This window comes from Callithrix jacchus, chromosome 10, assembly GCF_049354715.1.
Source record: "Callithrix jacchus isolate 240 chromosome 10, calJac240_pri, whole genome shotgun sequence".
In the NCBI taxonomy this organism is placed as follows: domain Eukaryota; kingdom Metazoa; phylum Chordata; class Mammalia; order Primates; family Cebidae; genus Callithrix; species Callithrix jacchus.
Genome location: NC_133511.1, coordinates 69,301,120 through 69,324,034, shown reverse-complemented (window position 1 = coordinate 69,324,034; position 22,915 = coordinate 69,301,120). Strand labels below are relative to the sequence as shown.

The 22,915-nt window shown below is 43.1% G+C and overlaps 1 protein-coding gene across 18 annotated transcripts in view; it reads right to left on the bottom strand.

The window, feature by feature from the left end:
* Positions 1-22,915, bottom strand: part of STIM1 (stromal interaction molecule 1) — a 253,800-nt gene that overhangs the window by 214,239 nt on the left and 16,646 nt on the right. For 3 of the 18 annotated variants that reach the window (XM_078340344.1, XM_078340347.1, XM_078340349.1), the window contains exon 2: positions 1,562-1,679. The exons of the other annotated variants lie outside the window; for them this stretch is intronic. The gene's annotated coding sequence lies outside the window, so the exon portion shown is untranslated. The remainder of the gene's footprint in view (positions 1-1,561; positions 1,680-22,915) is intronic. 18 annotated transcript variants of the gene reach the window in all.

The following is a 22,915-nucleotide window of genomic DNA, read 5'->3' as shown; positions in this document are numbered from 1 at the left end:
GAAACCACTACCTCTAGTTGACCTAGCTGATAATGAAAGAAGCCATACTAGAAAATACATTAAATACAATATGCTTTTTTTTTTTTAAGATAAACTCTTTCTCCATCACCCAGGCTGGAGCACAGTGGTGCGATCTCAGCTCACTGCAACCTCTGCCTCCCAGGTTCAAGCGATTCTCCTGCCTCAGCCTCCTGATTAGCTAGGATTACAGGTGAGTTGCATCACACCGGCCACAATATTATTTTGAGCTTAAAACTTCAGTCAAATCCTCACTACCAGGCTGGGAAAACTGATTCCATCCAAGGGACTGGCCAGGAGAAGCCAAGCTGCTGGGTATGTAGCTCTAACAAGGGTGATACAGGAAAGTTCTAAAAACTTCTGAGGTGCCATAAAATACCTTCAGCAATCTCTGTGACAAAGCCTCCTGGATATCCAGCCCTATGTAAGAACCAAAAGAGGATGATCACAGAAATCACAGATTTGGAAAAACTAGAAGAACCTCCAGAGATCACCACCTGGACTGGCCCCTGCTCTCAGATTGCAAAACACCTATCATTAGCCTCATTTTACAGACAATGCCACTGAGGTCTAGAGAGGGTAAGTGGGATAGCCTAGGTCAGATATCTAAGAGGTCATAAGAAAAAAAAAGAATATCTACTCTCAAGGAGTAAGCAATCTTGATGAAAAAGTAACACTCATGAAACTGTCAAAACACATGGTCAGGTAATAAGGGAGATCCCAATGAGGAGCTACAGGTATGGAAAAAAGGACAAGTTGAAGCCTCAGGGTAAAAGTCCCTGCCCAATGTACCTCTCAAAAAGTAAAAAGGCCCATCTTTACTTAATATTTACTACTCCATAATGCCTACATACCTGTCTCCCCATTCAGCAGTAATTCTTCCAGGTTATGCACCTTATATTATCCTTATCTATATTATCAGCACCAAGCATAGACAACTGCATCACCTGCGACTTTAAAAAGACTCAGATTAGCTCTATTCACGCCCACAATACTAAAAACAAGGTTACCCTGTTAGGTGTCTACCAGGCCGAGAGGCCAAACCCTCAAAAAAGAGCCTAGATAAGGCTAACAGAAAGTGACTTTGACAAGTAATTTAACTTCTTATTTTGTCCATCTCAAAGATATTGGTAACATTATCAATCTCAGAAGACTGTATTAAAAATTAAGTATCTGCTGCACACAGGTAGGTCATGCCTGTAACCCCAGCACTTTGGGAGGCCGAGGCAGGCAGATCACCTGAGGTTGGGATTTCAAGACCAGCCTGACCAACATGGAGAAACCTCATCTCTACTAAAAATACAAAATTAACCAGTATGGTGGCATTTGCCTGTAATTCCAGCTACTCGGGAGGCTGAGGCGGGAGAACTGCTTGAACCCAGGAGGCAGACGTTGTGGTGAGCCAAGATCGCGCCATTCTACTCTGGCCTGGACAACAAGAGTGAAATTCCATCTCAAAAAAAAAAAATAATAAGTATCCATGATGAAACCCCATCTCTACTTTAAAAAAATACAAAAATTAGCCAGGCATGGTGGCACACACCTGTAATCCCAGCTACTCCAGAGGCTGAGGTGAGAGAATCACTTCAATCCAGGAGGTGAAGGTTGTAGTGAGCCAATATGATGCCATTGCACTCCAGCCTGGGCAACAGAGTGAGACTCTGTCTCAAAAAAAAAAAAAAAAAAAAATTAAATGTCTGTGAAAGCACTTAACAGTCCAGAGAGGGTAAGCGGGATGGCCTAGGTCAGACATCTAAAAGGCAGTAAGAAAAAAAAAGACTATCTATTCTCAAGGAGTACTTGGCACATAGCAGGCATTAATGACTGCTAGTTCCCTTCTCACACTCCCTGTGTCTGGGTTCCTTTAAAAAATAGTTTATTCTCAAGCCTGTAATCCCAGCACTTTGGGAGGCCGAGGCGGGTGGATCACGAGGTCAACAGATCGAGACCATCCTGGTCAACATGGTGAAACCCCGTCTCTACTAAAAATTACAAAAAGTTAGCTGGGCACGGTGGCGCGTGCCTGTAATCCCAGCTACTCAGGAGGCTGAGGCAGGAGAATTGCCTGAACCCAGGGGGCGGAGGTTGCGGTGAGCCGAGATTGCGCCATTGCACTCCAGCCTGGGTAACAAGAGCGAAACTCCGTCTCAAAAAAAAAAAAAAAAAAAATAGTTTATTCGGCCGGGTGCGGTGGCTCAAGCCTGTAATCCCAGCACTTTGGGAGGCCGAGGCAGGTGGATCACGAGGTCAAGAAATCGAGACCATCCTTGTCAACATGGTGAAACCCCGTCTCTACTAAAAATACAAAAACTTAGCTGGGCATGGTGGCGCGTGCCTGTAACTCCAGCTACTCAGGAGGCTGAGGTAGAAGAATTGCCTGAACCCAGGAGGCGGAGGTTGCGGTGAGCCGAGATCACGCCGTTGCACTCCAGCCTGGGTAACAAGAGTGAAACTCCGTCTCAAAAAAAAAAAAAAAGTTTATTCAGGCCGGGCGCGGTGGCTCAAGCCTGTAATCCCAGCACTTTGAGAGGCCAAGGTGGGTGGATCACAAGGTCAAGAGATTGAGACCATCCTAGTCAACATGGTGAAACCCCATCTCTACTAAAAATACAAAAAATTAGCTGGGCATGGTGGCGCGTGCCTGTAATCCCAGCTACTCAGGAGGCTGAGGCAGGAGAATTGCCTGAACCCAGAAGGCGTAGGTTGCGGTGAGCCGAGATCGCGCCATTGCACTCCAGCCTGGGTAACAAGAGCAAAACTTCGTCTCAAAAAAACAAAAAAGTTTATTCTCCAAAAAAAAATAATAATAAAAATATTTGTTTATTTGTTGGGCCTTAGGGGTAAGATAATGATCTTGCCTTAGTTAAAACCTCAGCACCTAGTATAATGCCCACTGTTGCCACAGCTGCCTAGCACATAGTAAGCACTCACTAAAGAGGGAATTCCCAAGAACACTTCTGGATATGGACCACTAATGCATCACCTCTTAGTACAGCCCACTCCATCTGCTTTGTTAGCCCTAGAGGTGTGCAAGCACAGAAGAGATCAAGTCTATGGCCAGCAGCAGATTTATACATTTATAGAGCTCCCGCCATAGTAAAGCCTGGCAGTAGAAATGACAAGAAAAACACAAGAACAATTCAGATGAGTTCCTCAAAACTAAATTAAAGACTATACGGCAGCTGTGTGCAGTGGTTCAGACCTGTAATCCCAGCACTTTGGGAAGCCGTGGCAGGAGAATCACTTGAGGTCAGGAGTTCAAGACCAGCCTGGCCAACATGGTAAAACACCGTCTCTACTAAGACGACAAAAGACCAGCTGGGTGTGGTGGTGCACACCTGTAATCCCAGGTGGTACACACCTGTAATCTCCAGGCTGAGGCAGGAGAATTGCTTGAATCTGGGAGGTGGAGGCTGCAGTGAGCAGAAAGCATACCACTGTACTCCAGCCTGGGCAAGAGTGAGACTCTGTCTCAAAAATTCAAAAAAAGACTATATGGTAATGTTCCAAACTATACAGCATCTCTATTTAAGACCTAGGTTGTAATATAAAACAGACCACCCACCCTCACGTTTCCTATACTGCCCACTGAAAGAAAAGGGAAGTGCTTCTTCATTTCAGTGCTGCTTGTTCAGAAAAGCTGATGTCCTGGATAATGGCTCGGCAAATATCCTGTCAAACAGGATCTAGCAAAAGCTTGAACCCCACAAAAGCATCTCAATCATTCACATTGCTCCGCTCCAAGGCTGAAAATAGCCCCAAATGAAAAACAAGCTATGTGAACTACTTAACCAGTTTCATAGCAAAGGCCTTATGCTAGCTGAAGAGGACAAACCCCTCACTCCTTAACTCTAGCAGACCTAAAAGCCTCACCTGTTTCTGGCCCCATAGCAGCTGGCATAGCTCTGGTACCTCTCAGGCTTCATCTTTAAAAAAAACAGTAATGGAAAAGTACAGAACAGAGAAGAGCCTTCTGCAGTCAGCCCAGCACTTGCATGAGGGGTGTTATGGAGATAAAGAGATACCTAAACACAGATGCCCTATTCTTTTTTTTTTTTTGAGACATTCTTGCTCTGTTACTAGGCTAGAGTGCAATGGTGTGATCTCAGCTCACTGCAACCTCCGCCTCTCGGGTTCAAGCAATTCTCCTGCCTCAGCCTCCCGAGTAGTTAGGACTACAGGTCCGTGCCACCACACCCAGCTAATTTTTTGTATTTTTAGTAGAGACAGGGTTTCATGATGTTAGCCAGGATGGTCTCGATCTCCTGACCTCGTGATCCACCTGCCTTGGCCTCCCAAAGTGCTGGGATTACTTGAGCCACAGCACCCAGCCACAGATGCCCTATTCTTTCATCAAATCTGAAAATGAAATGAAAGGCTCTAAAGCATTCATACCCCAAAAGTAGCATCCTATACCTCTACTTCACCTTCTGGAAATATCCTTAATAGATTTCTCTAATCAGGCCCTGTCTCAATGCCTTTTTAGGGGTAAGTTTACCTAATCCCAAGTCAGAGTCAGTCAATCAGCATGCTTACTTATCAAATCCATTTCTGTCTATTACATACATTGACCCATGCCATTAGAGTCCATTGTTTCCAGGTCTACCTCTCCCAATATATTAAGTACTTCTGGAACTATGGCCCAGGTTTCATAATGCCCATGTTTCCAGTTTTGCCCAGTGCAGGGTCAGGCTAAGAACAGATGCTAAAGGCCTATTTGTTGTAGAGCAAAAGTGAGCAGGTACAGACACCGGGAAGGAGGTATAAGGACAAGAATGTATCCTGCCTTACTCTCCCTGGAGTCTCTCACCCAATACATGCTGCCCTCTGGACCTAGACTCAGGATGGGTTTCCCAAGCCTCCTCTCTTATCACCAAGCTCACAGTACTCTCTATCTCCTCTGACTGTGTAAAATACTAGTCCCTGAACTCATTCATCCCAGATGTTTGTTTCACCTCTGGATGTATTTGGAAACACCTTGAATATATGGCTCAAGTCTCTTTTTTTTTTTTTGAGGTAGAGTCTCACTCTGTCACCCAGGCTGGAGTGCAGTGACGTGATCTTGGCTCACTGCAGCCTCCACCTCCCGGGTTCTGCCTCAGCCTCCTGAATAGCTGGAATTACAGGCACACACCACCATACCCAGCTAATTTTTGTATTTTTAGTAGAGACAGGGTTTCACCCGTGTTGGTCAGGCTGGTCTTGAACTCCTGACCTCGTGATCCACCCACCTCAGCCTCCCAAAGTGCTAGAATTATAGGCATGAGCCACCACGCCCAGCCCAAGTCTCTCTCCTTATTGTGCAAAATACAATACCAGCCATAAAGAAGTACACCGGTAGCTGTTTACAGAGTTTAAAAAAAAATCAACTTCCCTCAAATTTTTAATTGCTCATCTGTGAAAAAATGAAAAAAATGTCTCTCACCAGATTGCTCCTCCCTCTTGGGTTATTCTTTCTCTATTTTATCATTGGGTTCCCAGGGAATTCTCTACAAAGAATTCAAGCCAAGTACATTAACACCTATATTTGGCCTGCAATGTGTGATATTCAAGATATCATCAGAACAGAGATAACAATTCATTCTTTATATCCCACATCCCTCAGACTATGGGAAGTGACCCACCCATGCCAATCCTTAACCAAATGCAGGAAAAGTTCCCTTGAGCCAAAGCAGGACAATGCTGTATCCTCTACACATTCACTGATGGGCCCCTGCCTAAGATCATACTCAGATTCACATCTAAAACTGGAATGGGGCTACACATAGTACCTCATGCCTATAATCCCAACACTTTGGGAGACTGAGAAGAAGGAGGATCATTTGAGCCCAGGAGTTCAAGACCAGCATGAGCAACACAGTGACTTTGTCTATTAAAAAAATAGAAAAATTAGCCGTGTGTGGTTGCTCATGCCTGTAGTCCCAGCTACCAGCAGGCTGGGTTGGGAAAGTCACTTGAGCCCAGGAGGTCGAGGCTACAGTGAGCCATGATTGTGCCACCATACTCCAGCCTCCTGTACAACAGAGCAAGTCCCTGATTCAAAAATAAAATAATAAAATAAATAAAATAAAACTGGAATATGCCCACCTTTGTAAGCTAAAGTACTGGTAGAAGACTTCCAATCAGAAAAGAAAACTATAATTATATACAATTGTGTTAAACCAATAGTTCTCAGCAAACTCAAATTATGTATGTTTGGCAGAGCACTGTGGCTCATACCTGTAATCTCAAACTTTGGGAGGCCAAGGCAGACAGATCACTTGAGCCCAGGGGTTCAAGACCAGCCTAGGCAACATCACAAAACCCCATCTCTACAATAAAAAAAATACAAAACTTGGCCAGGCATGGTACCATGGGTCTGTAGCCCCAGGTACTCAGGAGGCTGAAGTGGCAGAATTGGGAGCCAAGCCTGGGAGGGCAAGGCTGCAGACAGCCATGATTCCACCACTACACTCCAGCCCAGATGATAGAATGAGATACTGTCTCCAAAAAAAAAAATTATCTGTGTTTATACTGAAATATAATTCACATGCCATACAATTATTCCTTTTAAATTTTATAATTCAGTGACTTTTAATATATCTACAAGGTTGTATTATCATCACTACAATCTACTTTTTCAGAATATTTTCATTACCCCCAAAAAGAAATCCCATATCCACTAGCAGTAGCTTCTAATTACCCTCTCCCCTCACACCCTGGCAACCACTAATATAGTTTCTGTCTCTATAGATTTGCCTATTCTGGACATTTCATATAAATGGAATCATACAATATGTAGCCTTTTCAACTTAGCATAATGTTTTCAAGGTTTATCCATGTTGTGGTATCTATCAATACTTAACTCCATGGCTAAATAAGATTCCATTGGGCCTGGCGCAGTGGCTCACACCTGTAATCCCAGCACTTTGGGAGGCTGAGTCAGGCAGATCATGAGGTAAAGAGATCAAGACCATCCTGGCCAGTGTGGTGAAACCCCATCTCTACTAAAAATACAAAAATTAGCCAGGCGTGGTGGCACACGCCTGTAGTGCCAGCTACTCAGGAGGCTGAGGCAGGAGAATCGCTTGAACCGAGGAAGCAAAAGTTGCAATGAGCCAAGATCGCGCCACTGCACTCCAGCCTGGCAACAGAGCGAGACTCCGTCTCAAACAAATAAATAAATAAGATTCCATTATATGAACATACCACTTCTTTTATTTATTTTATTTTTTTTGAGACAGAGTCTTGCTGTCTCCCAGGCACCAGGCTAAAGTGCAGTGGCGTGATCTCAGCTATTAAACAGCATTGGCCTAGAAGGATAAGGTGATCAGGGTGATTACAGCTAACATTTAATAAATACTTACAATGAGCCAGACACTCACCAAGACCTTTACAAGGATTTAATCATAATAACAACCCTATTTAAGTATTATTCCCATTTTATAGATGGGAATATTGAGGGTTTTCAGAAGTTAAATAAATTCCCTAAGGTCACAGCTAGTTAAATTGAGCCAAGATTTAAACCTCCAAAGTTTTCTTTCTTTCTTTCTTTCTCTTTCTTTCTTTCTTTCTTTCTTTCTTTCTTTCTTTCTTTCTTTCTTTCTTTTTTTGAGAAGAGTCTTGCTCTGTCGCCTAGGCTGGAGTGCAGTGGCATGATCTCGGCTTGAACCTCCCAGGTTCAAGCGATCCTCCCACCTCAGCCCCTCAAGTAGCTGAGTCTACAGGCACGTGCCACCAAGCCCAGGTAATTTTTTTTGCATTTTTAGTTGAGATGGGGTTTCACCATGTTGGCCAGGCTGTTCTCGAACTCGTAACCTCAAGTAATCCACCCACCTCAGCCTCCCAAAGTGCTGGGATTACAGGCATCAGCCACCATGCCCTGCCCAAAGTCTGCTTTCTTAACTGCTATATTAAATACAGATGATTAAAATAAAGGCAAAATGTGCTAATGGCCATAAATCCGGTCCAGATAAAGAGCTAAGAGACTTCAAAAAGGTAGGAGGTACAACCAGATGTAAGAAAAAAGAAAAAACATTAAAGAAGCATGAAAAAGAACCAATAATCTGAATCTATTCATTATGTATGCAGAGCCCACTCAATCACTATCTCCTTCAGAAGATCTTTATGGATGACTCCAGTGCACACTAATCTCTCCTTTCTCTTGCTTTAATACATCATTTTCTTTTTAGCTGTTCTCTAACTAGTTAAGAAATTACCAGATTTACAAATTCTCCAAAGACAGGAATAGAGACCATGTTTTAGTCTCTTCTATGGCCCACGGTGCCACAAAGAGCAGAACTCAAAGCTCCCTGGTTCAATCGAAATACTTCTTGAGGACTACTGATTATTACTCCCTTGGGTTAAGTTCAGACATAGCAAGAAATAAAACTGAACTGAGAGAAAGAGTGGTCTCCACATTCTACCTCCTGGGGGGGGCTAAGCAGAACAGGCCCCAAGTTCCCAAGGCTATTCCCTTTCGCTAATTTACGTAGAGAACCACTTGGGGCATGGGTTTCACTCTCAGCCCCTGGATCAGGGATACATAAATCAGTTTCCCAGACAAGCTGGCATGATAGTTCCTAGCAGAAACCAGTTATTTGGTCTTCAAAGTGCTGAAAACATCTGGCTGGCTCCCACGTTGCTCACTCACCCTCTCAACTTGGGAAAGGGAAAGCCAAACATCATGCTACTCACCATATAACAAAGCACTTTCAATGTCCATTAATTCACTGAATCCTTACAACATTCCCACAATACCAGGGCAGAGATTCCTGCACCCACTTTATAGACAAAGAAACTCCAGCCTTGAAATGTTAAAACATTTTGCTAAGTCACAAAGCACAGAGACAGAAGAACCCAAGTCTTCTGATTCCTGGTCCAGACTCTTGTGAGTTGATTTGAGTTTATTTTAAGGATCATCCAATGAGAGACCTTTCCCACCACTCTACCTAAAATAGCACCCCCATCACCCTTTGCTTTACTTTGTTTTCTAGCACTTATGATCACTAGGCATTATATTGCTTATCTCCTTGTTTATTGCCTATCTTCCTATCTGAATATAAACCAATAGGGACTATTATTCTCTTCTGCATACCAAGCAGAGTTTCTGGTACACAGTAGGGTCTTAAATATTTGTTATATTAATTCATCTAGTATAGTCCACAACAGATCCCTCTCTACAGTGATGGTGTCATTACTGTCAAGTAAGTCTTCAGTCTATACTGAAGTTTCATTCAGCATTTATTAACATCCACTAAGTGTCAGGTCATATGCTAAATGCTAAAGACAGAAATGAATCAAATACAATCCCTGACTCTAGAAATACAACTTAGTGATTTGAAGCAGACAATAAAAAAGTGTCCCATTGGCCAGGCATGTCATGTCACGCCTATAATCCCAACACTTTGGGAGGCTGAGGCAGGCAGGTCAGGAGTTCAAGACCAGACTAGTGGAAGAAGGAGGAGAAACCAATTAAGAGAGCTTCTCAGAGGAAGTGACATTTGAGCTGAGCCTTGAAGAACAATTATAATTTCAACCACCAGAGAAAAGAAAGACATTCTAGACAAAGAAAAAAGCATGAGCACAGGCTAGGAGACATGAAAGAGCTAGGTACATTTAAAGCCTAGTGGGTGATATTTAAGTCAAGAAAGGTTTGCCTCAAAATTATGTTTTTAAAAAAGACAAATGTTTGGTATCCAGAATATATAAAGAACTCTTATAATAACAAAAAAAAATACTCCAGTTTTTAAAAATGGGCAAAGAACTTAAACAGACATTTCTCCAAAGAAGATAAACAAATAGCCAACAAGTACATCAACATCATTAGTCATTAGGGAAATGCATGTCAAAACCACAATGAGGTACTATTTCATATCCACAAGAATGGTTATAATAATAATTTTTAAAAAACAGAAAATAACAAATTTTGGTGAATATGTAGAGAAACTAGAACCCTAGTCCACTGCTGGTATGAGTACAAAGTGGTTCAGCTGCTGTGAAAAAAGAGTGTGGTGGTTCCTCAAAAATTAAACAGATTTACCATATAACCTAGCAATTACACTCCTAGGTATATATCCCAAAGAACTGAAAACAGGTATTCAAACAGGTACATGTACACACATATTCTCTTTTTTTTAATTTTAAGTTCCAGGGTACATGTGCAGGATGTATAGGTTTCTTATATAAGTAAATGGTGCACACAAATTCCTTTTTTTTTTGAGACAGAGTCTTACTCTGTCACCTAGGCTGGAGTACAGTGTCGTGATCTTGGCTCACTACAACCTCTGCCTTCTGGGTTCAAGCAATTCTTCTGCCTCAGCCTCCCAAGTAGCTGGGACTATAGGTGTACGCCACCACACCCAGCTAATTTTTGTATTTTTAATAGAGACAAGGTTTGACCTTGTTGGCCAGGACGGTTTTGATCTCTTGACTTCGTAATTTGCTCACCTTGGGCTCCCAAAGTGCTGGGATTACAGGTGTGAGCTACCGTACCCAGCTGGGGCACACAAATTCTTAACAGCACTATCCACAATAGCCAAAATGTAGAAACAGCCCAAATGCCCATGAGTGGATGAATGGATAAACAAATTATGGTACAAACATACAATGAAATATTACACAACCATAAAAAGGAACGAAGTGCTGATACATGCTACATTATGGATGAACCTCTAAAACTTATTTTCCCTTCTGCTAAGCGAAAGAAGCCAGACACAATAGATCATATGACCCCATTATGATTATATGATCAAGGCAGGGCGCGGTGGCTCACCTGTAATCCCAGAACTTTGGAAGGCCAAGATGGGTGGATCACTTGTGGTCAGGAGTTTGAGACTATCCTGGCCAACATGGCAAAACCCCATCTCTACTAAAAATACAAAAACAAGCCAGGTGTGATGGCATGCGCCTGTAATCCCAGTTACTCAGGAGGCTCGGGCAGGAGGAGAACTGCTTGAACCCAGGAGTTGGGGGCTGCACTGAGCAGAAAGCACACCAGTGCGCTCCAGCCTGGGCGACAGAGTGAGACTCCGTCTCAAAAATAAATAAATAAATAAATAAATAATAACCATATAATCAATAGATCATTCCATTTATGTGAAATATCCAGAATAGGTAAATCTATACAGACAAAACACAGGTACACAGATTGATGGCTTTCAGTGGAAAGGGAGAGGGGGAAATGAGGAACAACTGCTTAACAGGTTTGAATTTCCTTAGGATTGATGAAATAGTTTTGAACTAGATACAGGTGGTATTTACATAACATCGTAAAGGTACTAAATGCCACTGAATTGTATGCTTTAAAATGGTTAATTTTACATTATGTGATTTTCTATTTTTTAAAAATTAAATGGCCTACATCACCATACTCTAAAAGGAAAAACTCAAAAGTCACTGTTTTCCCATCCAGCTGCCCCTTCCTGCCTCTTTAGGAAGCCTGCCCTCCCATCCTGCAGCCGTCCAAACCTGCCATTTTAGCAATGAGTTACACTCCATTGGTCAGATTTTCTAGTCATTTCCTGTGTGTCAGGCAGTCTAAAGTGCCTAGTGAGAAAGCAAGCTCCGTTTGAAATAGGATATATTGATCTATGTATCTCATCCTCTTTCCAGACAGACCAGATCATGGCTGGGGAGTAAGGGAAAGGGGCTAACTGACCTCTCACGAAGCAGCAATTTGGAGTGGCATTAGCAGAGAGCTGGAAGTTGGGTGACCAGGGGACCAAGGAGGCCAAAGATATAACCATTGCACAATGGTCTGAATATGATTTATTTTTCTCTTGTGGAGAGGCAGGAGTTGAGGAAGAGTAGAGAAGTATTTAACAAACAGCTTTGGAGCAATATCTGATTTCAGAAATAACTAAAATATCTCAATAACAACTGTGTTCTTGACTTTCCAGAACCAACAATTCTAATGCCAAGGTTCTTCAGAAAAACAAGAAGGATTTTACTCCCAAAGTTTGACACTGAAACCATCCGCCAGCTGTCCACAATCTATTTTCTTTGCCCTGAGAAGACACTGGAAACCTGGAGACTGGAGACTTTGGGAACAGCATTCAAGCTCATCCCCTATCAGCCAATAGTCTCTAAGGTAGTCATCACTGATGCTTGGAAATCAAAAAACAAGAAGTAACCTTGCAAGGGTCACAGATGCTAGTGGGCTTCTAATGCCCTTCAGGCAACTGAAGACGAACAGCAAATACTTTTTTAAAGGGCCATAATGTGGCCCTTAAAAACATTCTCACAGTAACCCTAATGCTCAACAAACAACAACAAAGCCAGATTTCAAACTCTGGTCTGACTGCTTGCAAAGCTCATGCCATTGCCGCAACACAAAAGTGCCCAGCACCACACATCCTGTCCTGCTTCCTGGATATCCATGAAAGTGTGCTCTTACCATTCATAAAAATCTAATGCTTCTTAGTTCAACATTAATCCTAACAGCCACAGAAACAGAACTCTCACAGGCAATACCAACACAGAACACTGATACCATATACCTGAGATTGCTATCTGGGCTACTCTACCATTCACTGGGTCACCAACTAAACCTCCTGAAAACCCACAAGATAGATGTTCTGCCTTGAGTGACCCTTGAAGGCAAGAAGGGAAATGGTAGGGAAAAAGAAACAAATGTAGAAGAGACTGCAGACAAAACTCTAAGCCAGAAATCAATAACCGTGAGATAAAGTCTCTGCTCTGCCCCTAATTACATATATGACATTGGGAAGTTACCTGCCCTCTTTGCATTTGTTTACTATAATATGGAGTGAGCAGGAATTTCTGATGAAATTTTAAAAAAAGAAATAAATACTATAATATGGAGATAACGATCCCCTCCTGTCACACCTCATAGAGCAATAGAGCAGCTATAGGCACAGTAAGCAAAAAGACAGGTCTTGAATAGGAGAGTGCTTTGTAAAGTGCAGTGAACAAACCTCTCTGGGGAGTTATTATAATATGACCACCATCAGCTGGCTGGGGAGAAGTTTAATGTCCACAAAACCAACAGAAAGTGAAACAGTAGATAATTAGATGACAAGTTAAATGGTACGGACTAAGAAGATTATAGTCTAGAAAGGGCAGTTCCTGGAATAAGTCAGAAAAACTACAGAGAAAAAAATGAATAGGATCAGAGGGTTTTGGAAAGCAATAGCAGGAGGAAAAGTACGTAGTTAGGGAAAAGAGGTATGAACAAGAGGAGAGCAACAGTGCTAGAGGAGATGCTGTGTGTTGGGAAGTCAGGGAGGCCACAATGGGTAGGCAGGATAAGACCAAACTGTGGGGGGAAGATAGGCAGCGGAGCAGTGGAGCGGGACACAGCTAGCAATAGGAACCCATTGCAGGTAACATAAGCTATGTGGGGGGCAGAGCTAGATTTCACAGCAAGCATGTATTGGACACTAACAACATGGTAAGCACCGTCATAGGGAATGGTGACAAAAAGATAGGTGAGACATAAGCCCTGCTCTCATGACTCTGTATTTGAATCCCAGCTCTTCCATTTGCAGAGCAACAATGGACATCAAGGAAACACATTCTGTAATGAGAGAGATGTGGTTTCAAATCCCTGCACTGACACTGCCAGAGGAGTAACCTACAAGTAACCAAAGCTCTTTAATTCCTACTTTTCTCATTTGCATTGAAGAAGTAATAATCATCTTTCATAGGATAAAAAAAAAGAAACTTCAAATGTGCCTTTCAGGCACATGATAAATAATAACTATTATTATCATTCACTAGCTTTGTGACCTTAGGTAAGTTGCTTAACCTATCTGGGCCTCAGTTTCATCATCAAGTAAAACATCATTAGTAAAACAAGATTAATGATAGCTACCTCACAAGGTTGTTGTGAAGATTAAAGAAAACTATTGGGCCGGGCATGGTGGCTCACACCTGTAATCCCAGCACTTTGGGAGGCTGAGGCAGGCAGATTACAAAGTCAACAGATTGAGACTATCTTGGTCAATATGGTGAAACCCCAGCTCTACTAAAAATAAAAAAATTAGCTGGGCATAGTGGTGCATGCCTATAATCCCAGCTACTCGGGAGGCTGAGGTAGAAGAATCACTTGAACCAGGGAGTCAGAGGCTGCAGTGAGCCGAGATAGTACCACTGCACTACAGCCTGGAGACAGAGACTCCATCTCAAAAAAAGAAAAGAAAAAGGAAAAAAAAAAGGAAATTATTGGCTGGGCGTGGTGGCTCACGCCTGTAATCCCAGTACTTTGGGAGGCCGAGGTGTGCAGATCACCTGAAGTTGGGAGTTCAAGACCAGCCTGACCAACATGGAGAAACCCCATCTCTACTAAAAATAAAAAATTAGCCGGGCAGGGTAGCACATTTTTGTAATCCCAGCCACTCAGGAGGCTGAGGCAGAAGAATCGCTTGAACCTGTGAGGTGGAGGTTGCGGTGAGCCAAGATTGCGCCATTGCGCTCCAGCCTGGACAGCAAGAACGAAATTCCGTCTCAAAAAAAAAAAAAAAAATATTGGTGTAAAGCACCTAGCCTAGAGAAACAGCTCTGCAAAAGTTCCCTTTTCTTCCCACTGTCTCTGCTTTCCTTAACCTTCCTCGTTTCCCTTCTCCTCAGCCCATATGTGAGATCTTCCTTGTGGCAATGCTCAGCTCCCAAAGAAGGGCAATGAGGACATAGCCAGGACACTTACTGATTCCAGTCCTAGAGAGCACTAGGCCCATTTAACCCCAAACCAACTCTAACTTACCAATGCTTGACCACTCCTATACAGGAACATGTTCTTTACCCACTTCTTGCCAAGTGACTTCAATTCACAAGCAAGAAGTCCTTTCTACCTGAATACCAAACAATTCCTCACTGCTTACTCATTCTCCCAACAAACTAACCAGAAGGGAAAGCATCAATGTCTAAAATGCTGATCAGAGAGAGGAGAGGTATTCCCAGTGTTTTAGAATGATAGGACAAAAGGAGAGGTCCTGGACACCCTTGCTGGGAGACAGATAAATCCTACTGGCCCTTGTGCATATATGACAAGGGCAGGCAAACCTGCTGCAACTCCCAACAGTTCCGGGAATGCCTGAGAACAAGGCCCTCAGCCTGCTAGAGTTACTCAAGCATGAGGGAAAAATTAGGTTTTCACTAGTAAAGGTCAACTTGTAAATACCTGATTAACCCAAACACACTGCTCTAACTTCTATGAGAATTTACAACTGATCTGGAACAGGAATCAAGCTAAGTACATGTTTTCAAAGCTACAACTAACAATTATTGACATATTGGGCAGGGTGGGGATGGGGGATTGATGGCTGGCTATAAAAGCCCTTGCAAATCAGCTAAGTCCAGAGTCTCTAATGGAAGCTGCTTCTTCTGGAACAACCTCTGCACAAAGCTGCAGTGCAAATGAGACCTTGCCAAGAAAGGCAAGAGCCAGCCCTCCAATGAAGACCATGGGAAATGCAGAGAAGCTAGGCATACCAATTCCAAGATGCCTGCTTAATCCCAGGGAGTTCCTTTTGTGAGGAAATAATAATAATTCTAATCTTATTCTGTAGGAAGACACTATCAGATCAAACCTGTGAAGCCATTGTCTAGACTCCCCCAAGTAGCTCTAATTGCTTCTTCCTCTGCACTCCCAGCACACTTTGCAAACCAGAAAGGGGAAATGAAAGCAACTATCTTTCATTAAGCACTTACTGTAAGCCTTATAGAAAAGGTTTAATCTTTAAAAAAAAAAAAAAAAAAAAAACCCTCCAAACAACCAGCCAGTCCTAGTCCCATTTTATTTATAAAGGAAGAAACTGAGCAACTCGCTCAGGAAAGGGGCTGGGCAGAACCCAAATATGAACCTGGTCTGTGTGATTCCAAAGCTTAATCTTTCTTTCAATAAATATTTATTGAGAGCCTACTATATGCCAGGCACTACTAGTGAATACATAACAGTGTATGAGACAGACAAGAACCCTATCTTTTTTTTTTTTTTTTTTTTTTTGAGACAGAGTTTCACTCTTGTTACCTAGCCAGGAGTGCAATGGCACGATCTCGGCTCACCATAACCTCCGCCTCCTGGGTTCAGGCAATTCTCCTGCCTCAGCCTCCTGAGTAGCTGGGATTACAGGCACACACCACCATGCCCAGCTAATTTTTTGTATTTTTAGTAAAGACGGGCTTTCACCATGTTGACCAGGATGGTCTCGATCTCTTGACCTCGTGATCCACCCACCGCAACCTCCCAAAGTGCTGGGATTACAGGCTTGAGCCACTGTGCCTGGCTCAAGAACCCTATCTTTAGTGGGGTTTTCATCTTAAACCAAGCTGCCTCCATATTTTGGCACATCATGTATTTAGTAAGTAGATATCAGTAATTCTTTTTCTTTTTTTTTTTTTGAGACAGAGTCTTGCTCTGTCGCCCAGGGTAGAGTGCAATGGCATGATCTTGGCTCACTGCAACCTCTGCCTCCTGGGTTCAAGGGATTCTCCTGCCTTAGCCACCCGAGTAGCTGGGATTACAGGTGCCCGCCACTGCACCAGGCTAATTTTTGTATTTTTAGTAGAGACAGGGTTTCACCGTCTTAACCAGGCTGGTCTCAAACTCCTGACCTTGTAATCTACCCGCCTCGGCCTCCCAAAATGCTGGGATTACAGGCGTGAGCTATCGCTCCCAGTCAGATATCAGTATTTATCTTCAACCAAGCAGGATTCAATAAATATGTATTGAAGGCCAGACCCAGTAGCCCATGATTCTATCACTTTGGGAGATTGAGGCAGAAGGATCACTTAAGCCTAGGAGTTCGAGAGCAGCCTGGTCAACACAGTGAAACCCCATCTCTACAAAAATAAAAATAAAATCAGTGAAGTATGGGTGCCTGTAGTCCCAGCCACTCAAGAGGCTGAAGCAGGAGAATTGCTTGAGCCCAAGAGCCCAAGATTGCAGTGAACCAAGATCACACTATAGCACTCTAGCTGGGGTAAGAGTGAGACCCTGTCTCCCAAATACAAAAGAAATGAATGCAGTCCTTTCCCTCACCTCACAGGAATTTCTCTCAGCTGCTACCCAAACACCATTCAACTGTTTATCCATTAATTTTGCATCCTTCTTCCTACCTAGGTCAAGTTATATCTTAAACCAAAAGCTTCCTTACAATACTAAAAAATTGGCTCCAGCCACCCAGTAAGTATGACAATAATAATATTTCATTGTTTACAAAACACTTTCACATATATTATCTTATTTAACCCTCATAAAATAAGATAGGTATTATTCCCTTTAACACATAGAGAAACAGACAACCAGAAAGCTTAGTTTCACCACTGAGTAGAGGAACTGAGCTACAGCACAGTTCTTCCTGGCCCCAGAATGCATTCTTTGCCCCTTCTCCTAAGAACATTCCATATCTATTCTCCATAGCAGAGAAACCAAAAGGAGTGTGTCCTTATTTAGTTCATTCCATTTGACTAAGCTATTTCAGATTTCGGATTTTATCAAAACAATACACAGCAAATGTGTTTCATTCTATTGCAGCATTTATTTTGATTATTAATTTTTTTTCTTTTTCTTTTTTTTTTTTTGAGACGGAGTTTCGCTCTTGTTACCCAGTCTGAAGTGCAATGGCACGATCTCGGCTCACCGCAACCTCGCCTCCCGGGTTCAAGCAATTCTCCTGCCTCAGCCACCTGAGTAGCTGGGACTACAGACATGTGCCACCGTGCCCAGCTAATTTTTGTATTTTTAGTAGAGACGGGTTTCACCTTGTTTGACCAGGATGGTCTCGATCTCGACCTAGTGATCCACCCGCCTCGGCCTCCCAACGTGCTGATTATTAATATTGTATCACTTCTCCCATGAAAGATGTTTCAACTATATTTTGTTGTTTGGCTTGTTTTTTCTTTTTTTGGCTTTTGGGTGTTTTTTTTTTTTTTTTTTTTTGAGACAGGGTCTCACTTTGTCACCCAGGCTGGAGTGCAGTGGTGCTATCTCAGCTCACTTTAGCCTCGGCCTCCCAGGCTCAAGCGATCCTCCTGCCTCTGCCCCCCAAGTAGCTGGGATTACAAATGCGCACTACCACTACTGGCTAATTTTTTTGTAGAGACAGGGTTTCACCATGTTGCCAAGATGGTCTCTGGAACTCAAGAGATCTGCCTGCCTTGGCCTCTCAAAGCACTGGGATTACAGGCGTGAGCAAAGGTACCTGGGCTATATTTTGTTATGTTCCAATTTGCCATTTATTCCCAAAGGATTAAACACTAAGTATATACTGTATGCACAGAAAAAGGCCTGAAGATACTTATATAATTGTTTTCAAGTCAGTGAGAAAGATAATTCAGTTTACAGGAATGCCTTTACATGTGTTTGCTTTTGCCAAGAAAGCCTTTATCCTGTGAAGTGACACACACCAATAAGCAGAGGTCGCAGAAAGTATAAGCTCAAATGCAGGGTTAATAACTCGGTATGCTCTTTGCCAAAAACCAACCAAACAAACAAAAATCCAAGCACCATAATCAATAGGCATATTCCAGCAAGCGAGGCCAAGCTGAGGGTTTGTCATATCACTCCACTCCAGGGAGAACTGAGCCTAGTTCTATAGGTTGCAAGCCAACTACAAGAAAAACACAAACAAACAAACAATAATAGGAGGGGGAGGAGGGAAAAAAAAAAAAAAAGATACAAACTCTAAAGCCAGATGTAAAGGAAAATAACAGCACATTCAGGGCAAATCAGAAAGACACAGGGGGGCCTTATTCAAAAAACTAGCCAAGGCTTTGCCCAAAACCCTTGCCCTTACCAGTCTGTCATAACACCTGAAATTCCAACACTATAACTTCTTTCTGTTCTTTAACAAATACACACTGAGGCCCACATCTTGCAGGAGTGGGAAGAGTCAGATGAGGAAGGTAGATTCGTGCCTCACTGACTTAACTATCAGACAGATTAGAGGGAGGCAGAATAGTCTGAAAAAGCCAGACAAGAAGTCATTCTGGCTGAAGGAACTGAAGAAGACTTTCTGGATATAAGAACTTAGCTAAGCTTAAAAGGATAAGGGAACATGAAATCATTTGTGCTACCTTAGGAAAGTAACCAGAAGCTAGGGAGACACCTAGATTTGAATTCTGATTCAGTTGCTTACAGCCTATAATGACAATTAAGCATGTTATTTTCCTTCTCTGAATCTATTTCTTCATCTGCAAAATAGGCATTTTGAAGCATACCTCAAAAGATAGGTGTGTAAACACTAGCTCTGATCTGGCAAATGGTGGGACTTAAATTTATCTTTTCCTTATCCCTTTTTCTGGTTAGAAGAGGAACACATACCAGGGAAGGATACTCCAGGGCAACAGAAATGACTTGCCAGCTCACAGAACAAGGCCATTTGAGGGCTACTAGAACAGAGAATAAACCTGAAAAGGCACCTTAAGAAGTACAGCAGGCCAGGGGCAGTGGCTCACACCTGTAATCCCAGCACTTTGGGAGGCCAAGGCGGGTGGATCATGAGATCAGGAGCTCGAGACCAGCCTGGCCAACATAGTGAAACTCCATCTCTACTAAAAATACAAAAATGAGCTGGGCATGGTGGCACACGCCTGTAATCTCAGCTACTCGGGAGGCTGAGGCAGGAGAATTGCTTGAACCCAGGAGGTTGTGGTGAGCTGAGAGCACCACTGTACTCCAGCCTGGGCAACAGAGCAAAACTCTGCCTGAAAAAAATAAAAAAAAAAAGAAGTGCAGCAAATCTAGGCCACATCCGGGTCCCGGTCTAAATTTCTCCCCACCATGAGATGTCTGGCAGTCCATTCTGGACAAACATTACATCACTGTAGATTTAGTAGATGAGGAAATGGAAACCCACTCCTCAGCTCCCCAGGAAAAATAGCTCTGTGCCAACTTCTAGTACTCTAGGAGGCTGGAGCAGAACCTAGTACAAGAAAAGTATTGAGTCCAACTGCCAACACATTTTAATTAGTCCAACCTTAAAAGACTATAACCACATGAGATTAAAAGGAACCCTTAGGGAAAGCCTCTACCCTTCACACAGTTCAGCCAATTAGATATGCTCAAGTGCCCTAATTTTCATCACTGAATTATTTGGGGAATCAGGCCTCACCAAGCCCTGACCTCTGGCTAAGAGTATAAGCATATGCTCAACTCAGGAGGAGCAGTTAGGTGTCAGCTACAAGAGAAGCAGCATAAGTATGTCTGGAGGTCCTAACACCCTTCCTGCATAGGTAAACTGAGCTAATTGAACTGCCCTCTTGCCAGGCTCCACCCCTCACCCCAGAATGCAACCCATTCCCCAGTGGCTATACCTAACTTAATCCATACTAAAAAGCTAGTTTTGGGCCTCAATTCAGAGGTAATGTAAACACATGGCCAGACACAGTAGCTCACACCTGCAATCCCAGCACTTTGGGAGGCTGAGGTGCAAGGAGGATCACTTCAGGCCAGGAGTTCAAGACCAGTCTGGGGAACATAGCAAGACTCCATCTCCACAAAAAAAGTTTTTAATTTTTAAAAATTAGCAGAGTGTGGTGGTACCCGCATGTAGTCCCAGCTTGGGAAGCTGAAGTAGGAGGATCACTTAAGCCTAGGAGTTGGAGGTTACAGTGAGCTATGAATATGCCACTGCACTCCAGCCTGGGCAACACAGTGAGACTCTGTTTCGAAAAGAAAAAAAAAAAGCAGGAGTAACATAAACATAGTAATACTTGTGCTTCAAAGGGGAGTTCTCAGTAATGGAAGTGACTTCAAGACTCCAAAGAATTGAGCTATAATGGTAAACCAGACAGCAGATTGAAATGGAGGTAGAGACTTGTCAAAGTTAATCACAAAATATTGTACTCAAAAGCCAATGAACTTTACATTTCCCCAAGAGCTCAGGCCTACTCCCTTGCAATTGGACCAGGTATAATGCCAGTGTAGCCACACTTTTCCTGTTGCCATTAAGAGCCAGAAAACAAGGCCGGGTGCAGTAGCTCACATCTGTAATCTCAGCACTTTGGGAGGCCGAGGCAGGTGGATCACCTGAGGTCAGGAGATCGAGACCAGCCTGGCCAACATGGTGAAACCCTATCTCTACTAAAAGTACAAAAATTAGCTGGGTGTGGTGTCGGGTACGTTTAATCCCAGGTACTTGGGAGGCTGAGGCAGGAGAATCGCTTGAACCTGGGAGGCAGAGGTTGCAGTGAGCTGAGATCATACTACTGCACTTTAGCCTGGACGACAGAGCTAGACTCTGTTTCAAAGAAAAACGAGAGTTAGGAAACAAGATTATAAGGAAGAGTGAGAAAGTAGGAGAAAAGGGTATTAAAGAGAGAGGATGAACCAAAGAATTGCAAAGAATATATCATCAGACAATTCAGAGGAGAAAAACCAATACAGTAGTGATCAATTACTCAAATTTGTGTATAAATAAATGCCTATCACATTATTTCCTAAGATCTGCACACATCACTGGGCATGGTGGCTCACACCTCTAATCCCAGCACTTTGAGAGGCCGAGATGGGTGGATTGCTAGGTCAGGAGTTCAAGACCAGCCTGGCCAACATGGTGAAACCCCGTCTCTACTAAAAATACAAAAAATTAGCTGGGCGTGGTGGCAGACACCTGTAATCCCAGCTACTCAGGAGCCTAAGGCAGAGAATTGCTTAATGCAGGACGCAGAGGTTGCAGTGAGCTGAGATCATGCCACTGCACTCCAGCCTGGGCAACAGAGCGAGATGCCATCTCAAAAAAAAAAAAAAAAGATCTGCACACATCAACCTTGTAAGATAGGTATTGTTATCCCCACAATACCTGGTGTGAGGAAATTTAAGCCCAGAGGTCAAAAGTATCAGAACCCAAGCTAAACTAAGCCTACCTAATTCGTAGTCTGGTGGTCTTTTTTTTTTAGATGGAGTCTTGCTCTCTTGTCAGGCTGGAGTGCAGTGGCGCAGTCTTGGCTCGCTACAACCTCCACTTCCAGGGTTCAAGTGATTCCCCTGCCTCAGCTTCCTGAGTAGCTGGGACTACAGGCGAGCGCCACCATGCCCAGCTAATTTTTTGTATTTTAGTAGAGACAGGGTTTCACCATGTTGACCAGGATGGTCTCCATCTCCTGACCTTGTAATCCACCCCCCTCGGCCTCCCAAAGTTGGGATTACAGGTGTGAGCCACCACACCCAGCCGTCTGGTGGTCTTTTTATTAAACTAGATTTTCCATAAAGAAAACTGTGAACAAGCAAGAGAACCAACCTAGGAAAAGGGAAGAAAATGAAAAAATTTTAAGAAAATAATGGAAAGAAAATGCATTAGGACAGAAGCTACAAAACAGTAACCAGTTATTTTTTTTTTTTATTAGAAAATCTTGTATTCTTCCTCCACTCACTCAGAGTATGTGACTAGATATTAGACAAAACAGCTAGTTTCAGGCCTGCCCCCATGACACAGAGCTGACATAACCACAGCCCTACTACTTAACAATACACCTATTAGAGCAGTTTACTCCCCCTCTGAGAAGAACTCAGGAACTGGTGTACTAAACCAAAGAGATGACCACATAAGGACTCTAAGCACTTTGACCAGCAGGTCCACTCTAGTTCCTTCCTTAAGCCAGGACTTACCCTAGTCTAGAGGAAGTTTCCCCCAAGCATAGCCTAAATTCAGCTACTACTTTGCCTCTACCTTGAGCACACATAAAGGTTGGCAGAAGATCCTGGGTAAAGGGATATCAATCATCTTCTCTCTGGTCAAGAGTAGCTGATAGGGTATGGTCACTCAGTGTTGTGTCAGCCACTCTATATCCCACTAGAAAATCAGAGAGGTGGCCAGGCGTGATGGCTCATGCCTATAATCCCAGCACTTTGGGAGGCTGAGGCGGGTAGACTGCTTGAGCTCAAGAGTTCCAGACCAGCCTGGGCAACACGGTGAGACCTCTATCTCTACGAAAAATGCAAAACCTAGCCAGGCAT